The 16,222-nt window shown below is 32.0% G+C and overlaps 1 long non-coding RNA gene and 1 pseudogene across 1 annotated transcript; both read right to left on the bottom strand.

The window, feature by feature from the left end:
• Positions 1-1,832: 1,832 nt before the first annotated feature.
• On the bottom strand, positions 1,833-2,607 carry LOC145575228 (secreted RxLR effector protein 161 pseudogene; annotated as a pseudogene).
• Positions 2,608-14,550: 11,943 nt separating this feature from the next.
• On the bottom strand, positions 14,551-15,560 carry LOC145576317 (uncharacterized). The gene is made up of 3 exons (XR_014098357.1): positions 15,360-15,560; positions 14,897-14,926; positions 14,551-14,738 (listed from the first exon to the last, which is right to left on the bottom strand). It is a non-coding gene; the product is annotated as an uncharacterized LOC145576317 (long non-coding RNA).
• Positions 15,561-16,222: the final 662 nt, after the last annotated feature.

Raw genomic sequence — 16,222 nt, 5'->3', positions numbered from 1 at the left:
GTATTAATAAATTATTTTAGCTTTATACAGTTTAATTCAATTCAATTAATGTAGTACTTATTGTATGAAAGGAAAAGATGACTATCTTTCTTTATTATAGTGAATGGGTAAAGAGGTAATTTTTTCCACATACATAGAGTGCCCATGTAGATAGTGAGTTATGGGTCAAAAAGAGAAAATTAATGTACAAGTAAAAAAAAAAAAAAAGGTATTGGAACAATGTCATTTATGTATGTCAATAAGTAATAAATAAACTTTTGTCTCAAAAACAAATAAAAATTAAGTATAGACATTTTTACGAGATAAAGAGAAAAAAGAGTCAAGTAAATAAAAGGCAAAAGGAATAGTGCATGCATTGCGTGCGCCTCTAAGCTTGTAATACTAATAAGAAGACTAAGTTAATAAATTTAATTAATTAAAAAAAAACATTAATAATATTAACAATAACAACAATAATACTACTAATAATAACTACAATAAAAACATTAATACTAATTACAAAATAATAATAACATTATTACTAATTACTCATATTATCAAAACATAATAACAACCACAGTAAAAAAAAAAAAAAAAGTAATTTAATAATCATGTATTGTAATTAATTTAAATTAAATAAAAAAAAATTTGGATCCACCTAGGGAGATCCGAAAATTTTAGGCGGAAGTCAAGATAAGATATTTTAACCAAAATAATTTAGGCGAAAGCCAAAAAAAAATCTTACAGATTCATCCGAAATATAAAGCTTAACAAATCAACATAAAATCTTTTAACCAAAATAAGATATTTTATCAAAAAGATATTTTTCTAAAATTATTTCAAGGATAAAATACCTAAGTAAAGATACGGAAAATAAAATTTATCATATAAAAATAAAATCTACTTAATTCCTATAAATTATCAAAGTACTTAGCATAAACATAAGAAGCCTAAAATACATAACAAATAAGATATGTTAGGATTAATTCCTACAATATACTTAATCTTCATATCAAATTAATCGGTAAAACATAATTGCGGAAGCGTACCTGATTCCATGTCAATTGATCAAACCCCTTCTTGATTATGCGTCTTCTAGTAGATACACACTCTAGGGTTTCTCTCTATTGATGGGATATAACTGAGAGTCTATTGTATGTACTACTAGGGACCATAACCCTAGATGTCTATTTATATATAAACCCCCTTCCCTAATCCGCCCATCATGCATTAGAAAAGGCCCAACGGTCTCTACACATAAAACTAGACCCATACTCTATAAAAGACGTAACAAGCCCAATTATAATAATTACTTTAATGGATCACTTGAATTTTGGGCTAAAGTACATGACAGCGTATATAGACAATCATCACCGTATAGTCCACATACATTATTATTGTATTTAGGTCCATAAATTTCTTACAATCTCCCACTTGGACCAAATACAATTACATGTTTGTGATTCTTGATGATTGCATTATACTTTATAACTTTATGAGCTAAGAATACTATCATTTTCAAACGTCTTTAAACAATTCGGTCCATCAATTGTATTAACACAGAGTCAAAGCAATCTAAGTTACAATTAACATAACTAGACCCATCAATGGCCACAATGTTAACACAATCAACGACATGAATCAAGTATAGGTGTGTAGCATGGAAATAACAAAATGTGATCCAAAATGTCTATTTCCAACCGGTCCACTTTAAAGTTTAGCAAGATCATGATATGATCTAATAGAAGAGTAAGCCAAACTGAATACTTTATTTCTGCAGAAATACTTAAAACCTCAATATTCAAAACGTGTTTATGTCATACAAGCAATAAGATAACAAACTCCTACTGAAACTATATATCCTTAGGTGGCATGACACCCATACGAGCAGTGTGCTCATGAAATACTTTGGGTGGTAAACCCTTAGTAAGCGGATCCGCAATCATGGAGTTTGTGCTAATATGCTCTAAGGACAATTGTTTACTCTCCACTCTTTCCTTCACAGCTCTAAACTTGACATCAATATGCTTTGATTTTGACCAGCTTTTGTTATTGTTGGCATACAATACTGCTCACATAGCAATTTGAGTGGTCTATCAATACCATTCACTATGCGTAGACCTGTGACAAAATTCCTTAACCATAATGCATGGTTAGATGCCTCATAACAAGCTATGAATTCTGCTTCCATGGTGGAAGTAGCTGTAAGAGTCTGTTTAACACTTTTCCAAGAGATAGCTCCTCTAGCTACGACAAAGATGTAGCCAGATGTGGATTTCTGGCTATCTTGACATCCAGCAAAGTCAGAATCAGTGTATCCAACGATCTCAAGTTGATTTGACCTTCTGTAAGTGAGCATGTAATCCTTTGTTCTCTGCAAATACCACATAACCCTCTTTACTGCTTTCCAATGATCAAGTCCTGGATTGCTTAGGTATCTGCCAACATTCCAACAATGTATGCAATATTTGGACGGGTACAAACTTGAGCATACATAAGGCTCCCTACAGCTGATGCATAAGGGATCTTCTTCATTTCTTTATTCTCAAAGTCATTCTTTGGGCATTGAGTGAGATTGAACTTGTCTCCCTTGGCCACAGGAGTATCACCTGGTTTACAGTCTTGCATGCCAAACCTTTTCAAAACTTTCTCGATATAGCCCTTTTGTTACAATCCAAGATGCCTAGATGATGATCTCGATGGATTTGTATCCCTAACACAAAAGAGGCGTCCTTAAGATCTTTCATCTCAAAGTGGTTTGATAGAAATCTCTTGGTTTCGTGCAAATAGCATATATCGTTGCTGGCAAGCAATATGTCATCAACATATAAAACCAGGAAAACATGCTTACTCCCACTAAACTTATGGTACACACAATCATCAACTGCATTTGTCTCAAAACCATGAGACATAACAACTTGATAAAACTTAAAGTACCATTGACGAGAAGCTTGTTTGAGTCCATAGATGGATTTCTTTAATTTGCAAACCATTTTCTTTGAATCTCCCGAAACAAATTTTTCTGGTTGCTGCATATAGATGGTTTCCTCAATGTCACCATTGAGAAATGATGTCTTAACATCCATCTGATGTAACTCAAGATCATAATATGCTACAAGTGCCATCATAATCCTAAAGGAGTCTTTAGAAGAAACCGGTGAATAAGTCTCCTTATAATCAATGCCTTCCTTTTGAGTATAGCCCTTAGCGACAAGATGAGCCTTACGCCTTATCACATTGCCATTTGAATCCCTTTTGGTCTTAAAAATCCATTTACAACCAATGGGTTTCATACTTTCTGGCAATGAAACAAGGTCCCAAACGTCATTGTCCATCATGGACTTAATTTCCTCATTCATGGCATCAATCCACTCTTGAGAGTTAGGGCCTTCAATGGATTGGCGAACGGTGATTGGATCATCATCCACCATTTCATTATCTAACTCTTGTTCTTGAAGTAGTGCAACAAATTCTTCGCTAATTTCATTGTTATCCTCCTGTTCTTGGAGAAAAACAATGTAGTCATCTGAAATTGCACTTCTTCTTTCTCTAGTGGATCTCCTTAATGGCACTGGTTCTTGAAGTTGTCGAGTTTTTTCATTATGAATATCCTGTTGATTTTGAATAGGGGAATCATTTTGAGTTTCTTGAGTTGTACCTTCAATCATGCCTGGAATTAATGTCTGATCATGATTGATAACAACTGAAGGAAGAGAAACTTGTTCCTCTTCGAAAATAAACTCTTTAACCTTATCTTACCCTCCAAACTCAACATCTTTAAAAAATCTAGCATTTTCCATCTCAAAAATTGATCTAGTTGTGGGATTATAAAATTTATACCCCTTAGACCTTTCAGTGTACCTAACAAAGTAACAACTGACAGTTGTAAAGTCCAGTTTCTTTTCATTTGGCCTATAAGGTCTTGCCTCAGCTGGATAACCCCAAATGTGTAGATGTTTTATACTGGGTTTCTTACCAGTCCATAGTTGTAACACCCTAGAAATTCCTTTCTTTTAAAATACCTGTTTTGCCCTGTTTAACACCCTAGAAATTCCTTTCTTTTAAAATACCTATTTTGCCCTGTTTAAAACTTTAAATAGGAATATCTAAGACATTACCGCCACCGTGAAAACGGCTAAGGCAACTATCAAAGACACACAGCGGAAGACTAATTTCAAAACCTTTCAAAACAAGTCAACCCAAAGTCAAACGAAGTAAAATAAAATCAACCTACAACTTGGAACCATTATAGGCCCTTATTAAAACCAAAACTGAACTCAAAACCCTTTTCGTTAGTCACGCATAATAATCAAGTCATAAATAAATAAAGCAATAAACACATCATATACTTATAGAAACTAGCATGATTCGCTCTTCACTCATGCCCATTCATGAAAATGCTTCATCACCTGAAAAGCTTATCTCTACCTATTTCCACTACTCTCCATTAAAAATGCGTCATCATAGGGCCATGATAAAGACAAGGCCAATAACACACAAAACACACAATCAGCAAAGCTGAGTACATAAGCATAATTAACACACTAGCATACAATTCCCTATCAACACACGACTTACCTTGTTGCACCTGTTTTTCAAGCATACAACATTCAATAAAAGTTCTCACTAGACACTAAATAATTTATTTAGCGTTGATTACGCATCGAACGGGTTTCCCACTAACCTCCCCTAAATAAATTGAGGTTACTGACACGGGAGCTAACTGTGCCAGCATCAAAAACCACACATAGGTGGCGGAATTCCTGCGCATAATAATAATAAAAGGAATGTACAACGTCCTGTACTCCAGTAGAAGTTATGATCAAATATAAAGTCACATAACTCCCCCCATATGTTCATACTCAAGGTATATACGTTCCAAGAGTTTTGGTGCGCAATCTCTTTCACTTTACGTTATTTACCGATTATTAAACTCGGTGATGACTCTCAAACCATAATCATTCATTCAACAATAATTATTCAAACAATCAAATATATCAATTTAATTGTTGAATAATTAGTGACCACATAATATTTAATGTTGAACCCTTTTTAATTCTATCTCGGTGCCAATGACACCTTAAACGCATAAAGCTCCACAAATCCTATCCCTCGGTGTTAAAAACACCTTAAGTGCACTAAGGCACCAACATACAATTTATTCCTCGTGTACATGGACACTTATATAGCTCTTTCCTCATACTTATAGCATCAATAAAAATTATATGAACCATAATAAAATTCCTTTTCAATATTCCAAACCAAATTAAACATTTAGTTTAATTAAACGTGCTCTCTATCATGTCATAAATAAATATGTGGTTCATAAATAATATTTCAAGCTATTATTTTCCATTCAACAATCCATCACCAATAAATCATGCTTCATAATCCAATCACCAATAACATCCAAATCATAATTTCCATTCCAAACCTAACATGATATTACTTGTAATCAATCAAACACATTTAGCATGCTACTACATCAACATAATTATGCTAAGTACGCGAATGTACCTCAAATAAGCCCTTAAAGTAGCCGATTACAACAATTCCCGAATCAAGTCTCCTACATAAAGGGACAATAATACTATATTAATTCTCCTTGTATACACAATTTCCAGTAACTTAAATTTACTTTAGACTACTTAAAAAAAATCTGAAAATTATTTAAAAACTCCTAATTAAACTCCTTTTTAATGGGTAATCACACCCTTTCATTAAAATCACAATTATACTACTTTAAATAAAATTCCAGCATTTTAAACTAATCAAAAACCCTTTAAAACTTCATGAAAATATATCTTTATACTTAAATTATCCATAAAAACATTAAATTATCTCTTATCCTTTAAACTCAAGGATAAAATTTATTTAAATCATAAAAAAAACTTCGTTAAAAATCAAAAACTGCCCGAAAATCATATTTAGAGGTTTAATTTGGCCACGAGAGGGTGGTGCTCACTAACTAAGGTAGTCAGTCTTTCTTAAAGCGTTGTTTCCACATGGAAAACACTACTTTTTTTTTATCAAAATCGGATGAGTTCAGAACCTGATCGGGATTAAAACGGGATTAATATTAACGAACAGAAATCTAAAAATTAAAACACGAATTTACGTGTTCAAAATAATCTGGAATTAAGTTAAACTAATCCGTAGTTATAATCACCAAAATTTCAAACATCATTACTATAAAAGCCCTAAATCAATTGTTCGCAAAAACCCTAAAATCGTGATTTTCAATAATTAAAAACCCTAGGTTATAAAATTTACAAAATCTGAAAATTATGACATTTATAAAAACTGAAATTATAAAGTTTAATCATCAAAATACAATTTGATACTAAATAAATTAATTTCAAACAATAAAATCAAAACCCATAAATCAATAATTATAATTACACAAATTAATAAAACAAAGGAGAAAGAAAATAAGACTAACCTTTTTGTGTGGAAAATTTTTGGGGATTCATGGTGTATTTATAGAGTAGAGAGTGTAGGGTTAAATTTGGGCTTATAAAGATGTGGGCTTAAGTTATGGGTTTTGGAATGGGTTATTCTAATAAAAGTATGTAGGAATAATTTACATTGCCCAATAATTAATAAACGTTTGACCCAAAATATATTTTACTTTTATAAAACCTTATATTTAAAATACTTTAACCCTTTAAAATATTTAATTAAAATACTTGAGCCCTTAACAATACATTTTATTAATACTTAAATACTTTATAAAAATACATAAAAATACGGGGTATTACAATAGTTCATAAGGGGTTTTAGAAGCTGCCTTAGTTGGTACTCTATTGAGAATATAATTTGCGGTCTTAATTGCCTCTCCCCAGAGGGATTCTGGTAAGGTAGAGTGACTAACCATACTCCTTACCATCTCCTGTAATGTTTTATTGCGCCTCTCAGCCACACCATTCATTTAAGGTGATCCTGGCATGGTGTATTGAAGGACAATTCCACATTCCTCTAGGAATTTAGCAAATGGCCCTAGACGTTGTTCACCAGATCCGTCATTTTTTCCATAGTATTCACCACCACGGTCAGATCTGACTTTCTTAATTGTTTTCCCAAGTTGATTTTCAACTTCATCTTTATAAGATTTGAACACATCCAATGCTTGGGATTTCTCATGAATCAAATATAGGTAGCCATAACGAGAATAGTCATCTATGAACGTAATAAAATATTGTTGACCATTCCAAGAAGCTATAGGAAATGGTTCACAAATGTCCGTATGTATTAGTTCTAAGACATCTGAAGCTCGTTCGGCTCCTAATTTCCTTTTGTCTGTTTGTTTCCCTTTGATACAATTAATACATACATCAAAATCTGAAAAATCAAGGGAATCAAGAATTCCATCTGACACAAGTCTTTGAATTCTTTGTTTAGAAATATGTCCTAAACGTTTGTGCCAAAGTGATGAAGAATTCTCATTTGCTAATTTTCTTTGGTACCACTAGAACTGACATGCAAACTTTCATTAGATGAAGCAATAGTATCCAACAAATATAGGTTGTCAAATCCAGATAAAGAACCAGATCCAACTAACTTTGAATTATAAAAAAGACTAACTTTGTTGTTTCCAAAAGAACAAAATAACCAGATTTGTCCAATGTAGAAACAGAAATTAAATTCCGCCTAAAAGACGGTACAACAAAAGTCTCTTTTAAATCCAAATAATATCTAATCTTTAATGACAACTTAAAAGTGCCTATAGCTTCAACTTCAATTGCCTTGCCATCACCCACATAGATGTATCTTTCACCATCACTTAGTTTTCGGCAATTCAGGCAACCCTACATGGACACACTTATGTGAGTAGTAGCACCAGAATCTAGCCACCAAGTGTGTTTAGGTACCGAAATTAAATTAACCTCAGAACAGACAAAAGAAAGAAACATACCCTTTTTCGCACGCCATGCGTGGTACTTAGTGCATTGTTTCTTCTTGTGAGTCATCCCACCACAGAAGAAGCATCCAGATGCTTTTGTTTCAGCCTTCTTTTCCTTATGTCGCTTCTTTTGTGGTTGCGAAACCGCATCCTTACCCTTCTTCCTTTTCTTGCCATCCTTAGAGGAAGATGCCAAGTGAGCACTTTTTGTCTTTTCTTGCTTTAATCTCTCTTCCTCTTGAACACAATGAGAAATGAGCTCATTTAGAGTCCATTTCTCCTTTTGACAGTTATAACTGACCTTAAACTGACTGAACTGTTTAGGAAGATATATCAAAACCAAATGCACGAGCAAGTCATCAGACAGCTCTAACTTTAGTGCCTTTAATTTTGAAGCAATATGAGACATTTCCATAATGTACTCCCTTATGTTCCCTGTTCCTTTATACTTTTGGGAAACAATACTACTCAAGAGAGTGCTTATTTCCGCCTTTTCGTTTTTAGCAAAACGTTTTTCAAGTTCTGTAAGGAACGATTTGGCATTATCCTCTTCGGACATAGTGCCCCTGAATGATTCCGGAATTGCATGTTTCATGATCATAAGACACATGCGATTTGAGCGTTCCCACTTCTCCATATTCCCCTTTTCAATAGAGGAACTAGAATCCGTAAGAGCAGCAGGACGCTCAACCCGAAGAGCAAGGTCTAGATCCATGCAACCAAGAACGATCATAACGTTTTCTTTCCAAGTCTTAAAGTTTGTCCCATCAAGCATGGGTATAGTATTAATGTTGGCAGATATCACATTAGCAAAAGTATTCACTGAAAAGAACACAAACAAACAAAACAAGCTCACAATTGATTCCAAAATTCAACTTTAATAATCAGATTAAAATATTGACAACATATCCCATCGCAAGAGACCTTGCACAACATTAATTTTTTAGTCTTTAGACAGAAAAATTAACTTGTAAGTGGTCCTCTTGGTGTAGTAATCAAATATTAACAATAAAATCCTGTCAAATATTAAGCCTTTCTTTGGACCGACTCAACATTCACAGGGAAAACCTTATAATTGTTACATATCTATCACCACAAGCATGTTTAATTTCCGGTCAAATAATAGCCTTCCTTTGGGCCGACTATTAATCGCATGAAAATCAAACACACACATATCTCAATATTTCAAATAAATTAATCTACACAAAAGGGGTTACTTTGGTAACATATTGTTTCAATTAATAAACCCAAAATATGAGACACAATATTAATTTTACCCAATTGTCAAATACAAAAAATCTGATTTAATCCCTAATACATGTACATATTAATCATGCCTTTATATTACTCTTGATTAATACATGCTTAATGATCAGATTAAGAAACTGCCGTATATGTTAGCATCCAATTCAAGAATACAATATGATTCTACAACGTAAATCAATAATGAATCATGGAAGGATCAGTATAATCAAAACATATTGCCATGATAAAAAGTAAATAGCATAAAACAAAATCAATAAGCATATGAGACAAAATAGCCGAAGAAACCGAGGATCGCAAAATAATTAAACAACTTTCACGCTCGATAAACCATGGCAGTAATACCGATCTACAAACCAAAATTATATTTCATATAAGACGAATTAGTCAAAACGAAACCATATTCAATCGTAGTGGAGCAAATAATACAATCAAACAATATGTTCAGAATTTAACCGAATAACAAGCGTAGAACAGTCAAATTATTAAACTCATGCGATTGAATAATCGAATCATAAAACTCGACTAATCTAATATGAAGGAGGCTCATGATACCACATGTTAGGATTAATTCCTACAATATACTTAATCTTCATATCAAATTAATCGGTAAAACATAATTGCGGAAGTTTACCTGATTCTATGTCAATTGATCAAACCCCTTCTTAATTATGCGTCTTCTAGTAGATACACACTCTAGGGTTTCTCTCTATTGATGGGATATAACTGAGAGTCTATTGTATGTATTACTAGGGACCATAACCCTAGATGTCTATTTATATATAGACCCCTTTCCCTAATCCGCCCATCATTCATTAGAAAAGGCCCAACTGTCTCTACACATAAAACTAAACCCATACTCTATAAAAGACGTAACAAGCCCAATAATAATAATTACTTTAATAGATCACTTGAATTTTGGGCTAAACTACATGACAACGTATATAGACAATCATCACCATATAGTCCACATACATTATTATTGTATTTAGGTCCATAAATTTCTTACAAGATAGACTTCTCGAACACTCTATGAAGCTTCGACTCTGGAGCTTCAGTTCCTCACTCAAGGAACTCAACTTTTAATTATCTTCATTACTTCTTCTTATCTTCATAGGTTGATTTTAGGTCTTGTTTCATGCTTCACTCTTTCTCCAAAACTTCGTAGCATAGACTTAGTTCCTGTCATTAAAGTCAACATGGACAACAAGTAAAACTGTTATACGTTTATTTAGGTTTTTTCGAGTCATCATCAAAACTTAGAGTCAACACTCGTGTAACACAAAAATATCCAATGAATACGTACCTCAGCCCACCATATCTATACAAGTCCATTACGCGGCCAGTTGCCAATGTTGGTATTTAATGGGCATCATTAACCTCCTTGTAAGAGTAGCAAGTTGCGACTTGAGAAAATAAAAATGGACAATAGTTTCACTGGACAGTTTTGCAATGACTACAATAAAATTGTAGTCATTATAAAAACAAAATCTACACCAAAGATTATCATTATGTGAATTAGGACCGTTGATTTAAGTTGACCATAATAATATCCAAAAAAATAAATTTCCTTTAACAGTTTCTCATCATCCCTCTACAAAATAAATCAATACGAAAACTTCCATGATAAAGTTTTGCAAAGTATTAATAACCAAAGAATCCACTTAACATGATCCTGGCTTTTGGGAGAAATTCAGAGAGATAATCATGAAAAAATTGGGGGAGTTTTGGGGAAATTTTGCTACATTGTACAAACAATCGAAAGCAAAATTTGTGAGGTTTGTAGCCGAATTTCGATGAGAGATTCTGAATTGGGGATTAGCGTCTTTTGATCTTTCAATTAGTACAAGAATAAGGGGGAGTTACGGAGAGTAATTAGGATTTGTATAATTAAATTGATTTTGGAATAATTATTTTGGTTATACAATCCTATCCATGTACGTATACAACTAACCAATGCATAAAACTAGATTCCTTTTTTCAAGTTTAATTGTGAATTTTCCATTGATTATTCAGTTTTACTTTAATCTCCATATCTAGTTAATGGAGAATTAAGTTGAAGGTTGAAAGTTGGATACTTGGAACGTGCATCACAGCATCAATGGCAGCAACAAAAAGCAGTTGTTTTTACCAGTTTTTTTCCTTTCTTCTAAAATAAAGTAGTTTTTGAAATTATGTAATTTTATTTTAATGTAAAAGTCAAATATATAAATGGGCAAGATTAATCTTTAATATTTAAATGATTGAGATTAAAAGTAGTTACAATGGCTACAATTTTAATAGCCATTGAAAAGTCTTCCTTCATGAATTTAATGCTTTTTGGCTTAATTAGTTTCCTACAATACTTTCCTGAACCTTTCATATGGGGGTAACTTCCTAACACTTTCTTACTTTATGTTTTGATATGTCAATAAAAAGAGCTAGGATTCTCCATCCTTTTTAATTTAGTTGTCATATTGGCTCAATCTTTTTACGAGTATTATATATAATGTATCCCGCGTATGCTATCCTTTATTGGTTTTGTTTTATATATAATCTAAATTACCCCTCCTAAGATATCAACTTGCACATTATCACTATTACATATTTAAAGATTTTTTTCTCTTATATTTTTATTGTTTTAATATATATTTAATGCATTTTAATACCGGGTTAATCGATTTAATTTTTTTTTAAATAATTATATTTTTATTATAATTATACAACATCCGTGCATTACACGTGATTTAACCTAGTATATTAAATAAAAACAAAACAAAATAAAAAAAAAAAAACCAAAATTTGCAATTTTTTTTTCTTCTTTCTAGATCCTAGTTCTATAAAGAAAAGATAAGAAAATGATAAGAATTGAAGTTGCCGTATAAAGAAAATGTGAGAAAAAATGCGAGCAAAATATTCCATTAAAAAAGGTAGTTACTTCACTCCAAATATAAAATATACTATCTCCGTATTTTATTAGTTGACACTTTTGACTTTAGCACTATTCACATATTTATCTTTGACCGTATTTTGTGCTTTATACGTAATGAAAAATATAGTCACGTGGGATCTTGTTTGATTTATCACAATATATATTTTCAAAATATCAACTTTTCATAATTTTTGCTTATCGGTAATTAAAGATATTAATAGTTGAATTTATGCGTTGACAAATGTGACTAAAGAAACGTGTCAACTAAAAAGAAACGGAGGAAGTTGAAAATTATTTAGGATGAAAATAGTATAGTAGAGGCGGGTATACTATGTGCATGGACCCGGAAAATAAATTACAAATAAATAAAAGAACATTGAGACAAATTTAATGTCTTTGTTATAAAATATGTTTATTGTGGACAATCATTATGGCTTGTAACACCCTTAGTATAATGCCACCCATTGTAACCTCCTTGTAACCCCCATTTGCCATTATCTTCTTTATAACCCCCATTTAAATGGAACCTTAATTTGTCCATAAAAGTTACTTTATGCTCATCATGTTTATATATCATGGTCTATTGAAATGAGAAGGACATTACAATTATCATCTATATCTCTTTCTATTAAATTCTCTATTTTTCCTTATTTTATAATACATTATCAGCACCATACTCTAATCAAAGCTATTACGTTGATCAGACGGATCTTACTCCGTAAGTATACTAGCCACCAAAGTACAAAGGTACTCTCCAACTATTTTGTATACTGATCATGTTATATTCCTTATATTGTATGTCAATATTGTTACGAGCCCCAAAGCAATATTGTAATATATTATGAAATTATAACTTGACAAATTAATAAGTTAATGTTAAAATTTTATAACAAATCTTACGAGCCCCTTTTATTATATATACAAAACATTAGTGTAATGTTTGCTTTGTATCATATGATGCTAGGAATTGTTTTATATCATGATGTCATTGTCTTTGATAAAGTTTTTGGTATAGTATCTACTCTCGTTATACCGCATAGGAATTAACGACTATTTTTCATGACTTTGGGTGTTTAAGTATTTAATCTTCGTTTCATGATTATTTTTCTTTTCTAATAATTCGGATTATATGATTTTAGTTTGATGACTATTTTGCTTAGACTACTAAAAATGGCTCGTAAATTTGTTAAGAATTGTATAACTCATGATAGCCTCTTCATATGTGATTAATTCATTAACAGTAGTATTATTGTTTACATATAGTATATGTTCATTAGATGCTATTTAATCTTGTCTTGTTATTTTGTATAGTGAAAAATGTCGAACCTTGCCAAACTTGAATTTGTGGACCTTGATATTACTGGCAAGAATTATTTATCAAGGGTGTTAGATGCTGAAATACACCTAGATGCTAAAGGGCTTGGTGAAACAATAAAAAAGGCTAATGAGGCAACACCTCAAGATAAAACAAAGACCATGATATTCCTTTGCCATCACCTCAATGAGATTGTTTAACTGTAAAAGACCCGCAAATCCTTTGGAGTAATCTAAAGGTAAGGTATGACCACCAAAAAACAGTGATACTCCCCAGAGTTCGTTATGAATGGTTGAATTTGAGATTGCAAGATTTTAATTCTGTTAGTGAATATAATTCAACTATGTTTAAAATAACTTCTAAAATGAAATTATGTGCGTGGAGAAAATAACTCTGACGTAAAAATGCTTGAAAAGACATATTCCATTGCCATACAAATAATATTGTCATGCAGACACAATATAGAGAAAAAGGTTTTCAAAAATATTCTGAATTAATATCTTGTCTTCTTGTGGCTAAGCAAAATAACGAGCTGTTAATGAAAAATCATGAATCACGTCCTATTAACCCTACTCCATTTCCCTAAAGCGATTGTGACAACCCATAACGGGAAAAAAACTAAACACAAAGACCATTCCAGCAGTAGTGGTTGAGGTAGAGGTCGTAGTCGTCGCCAATGGCGCGGCCGGGGTCGTAGACATGGACGTGGATATAGTAGAGGTCGTGGAGGTCATTTCACAAATTCACATTCCCACCAGAAGTGGGAATGTAGAGATGATGAAGTTGATAAAGAGAAAAGTGAGAACAATATATGCACTACTACAAAATAAGCCAAAGAGACTCGTCCAAAAAGGCCAAAGAGACTGCTTTAGAGGCGGTCTCTTGCTAAGTGGTCTCTTTGGCAAAAAGATTGCTTTGATGAAAGCGGTCTCTAGAATGAAAAACTAAGACCGCCTATTGTTGAAAGGCGGTCTCTAGAATGAGAAAACTAAGACCAATTATTGATGTTAGGTAGTCTCTTTATTAAGAAAAGAGAGACCGCCTATTGAACTTAGACGGTCTCTATTTTTGGAAAAGAGAGACCGCTTATCTAACTTCACGGGTCTCTGGGTGTCATTTAGAAATAAAAAAATTAGCTTATTTGGTTTGATTTTTAAATCGTAAATTAAAATTATTACATTTCATCAAAAAATTACTCGTAATTGATTTATTTACATGTAATATCGTACACATGGTATAGAGTACAAAATTATACAAAATCCCTAATTACATATATAAAAAAACCCTTTAATCCTATAAAATGCTTTGTCATCGTGAACTTCAACAGCTCATTCGTGTAGGATCCATATGATCCATATGATAATAAGCTGCAATTAACATATAATAATAAGCTTAACCCAAAAAAAAATTGTGGATAACAACTACCTCCACCATAGAAAATAAAAAAATAAAAATCCAGAATTTTAAAAGCAAATTCAAAAACCCAAAATTTAAATGACGGAGTACCCTGAAAAAACTACCTTACCCCAATTGAATTGATAAAATCATCAACAACCTGCGAAGAATGAAAGGAAAAGCATAATGAACAGAAATTTTTTCTAAAAAAAATTAAAACAAATTCCCTGAAATTAATCCTCTTTAACTAATGAGATAAATGAAATAAATTGTGAAATGAGATCTAACTTTCAATTTCAATATACTCTTTCGTTTGTTAGTTTTAAAGAACCTTTTTCAAGAGGAGATCTAGTAATCTATTGTGATTTTCAGATGTATTTTTTATCTAATTTAAAGATTGTAAACGACAAGATAACTTGATGCGATAGATGAAGATTTGTTGAAACAATAGATGAAGATTTGATGAAACAATCAAACCAGACTCATAACAATTCACCAAATAAATTACAAAAACAAAATTCAGGAAAAATTACCCACAATTGGCAAAATAATTATACAGAAAGAAAAGATGAAGAGGGGAGAAAGAGACAAACCTTTGAACCCAAAGAGAGAGTACCGAGTGTTCGGAGTGGGGGAATGACAAGCGATTGCAGACGTTGTCGTCGGGCGACAAGCGGTGATGAGGGATGTATGTGGTGGAGTTGTTGGCGAGGCTTAGATGAGGAGAGAGAATGGGTGAAGGAGTGTGAGTAATGGAAGTTCAAAGGTTAGAGGTGGTTGCATTACTTGAATCAATAAAGAGAGAGTATCAAGGGAAGGATTGGAGGCCGGAAGCTAGGGCTGTACACAGTTTGGTCCGGACCGTAACCAAACTAGACCAAACCGTATTTTAGCGGTTTGGTTTGGTTTACGGTTTATAAAATTACGGTTTGGTTTCGATTTTTTTGTAAATATGGTTTATGGTTTGGTTTGGTTTTGCAAAAATTATAAACCAAACCAAACCGTAAACCAATAAACCGTATTTTAATATTAATATAATTTTTAAATTAAAAAAATTTAATTATCATATATATTAAAAAAAATAAAATACATGAAAAATAGATAAAAACTATATGTTCAATACTACTCTATTATTAATTACTATAATAATGTAATACTTCATATGAATATTTATTTTTTGACAAATGTATTATGAATTTATGATTGTTATGTATTATTTTTATTATGTGTTAGCACTTGATTAGTGGATTGTTATTTTTATTGTAACTTTGTAGTACAATTTAATTGGTTTGGGCTAATTATTTAAACTTTATTATAAATTAATGAAGTATTATTTGACATTTTTTAGAAAAAAATGTAATCTCATCATAAACCGTAAACCAAACCGTATTATTACGGTTTGGTTTGGTTTGGTTTCAATACTAATATGGTTTGGTTTGGTTTGAAAAATTGACCA

This window comes from Chenopodium album, chromosome 13 (assembly GCF_948465745.1).
Source record: "Chenopodium album chromosome 13, dcCheAlbu1.1, whole genome shotgun sequence".
NCBI classification, from domain to species: domain Eukaryota; kingdom Viridiplantae; phylum Streptophyta; class Magnoliopsida; order Caryophyllales; family Amaranthaceae; genus Chenopodium; species Chenopodium album.
Note: the sequence above shows the minus strand (reverse complement) of the source record. Positions and strands in the feature narration are given on the sequence as shown.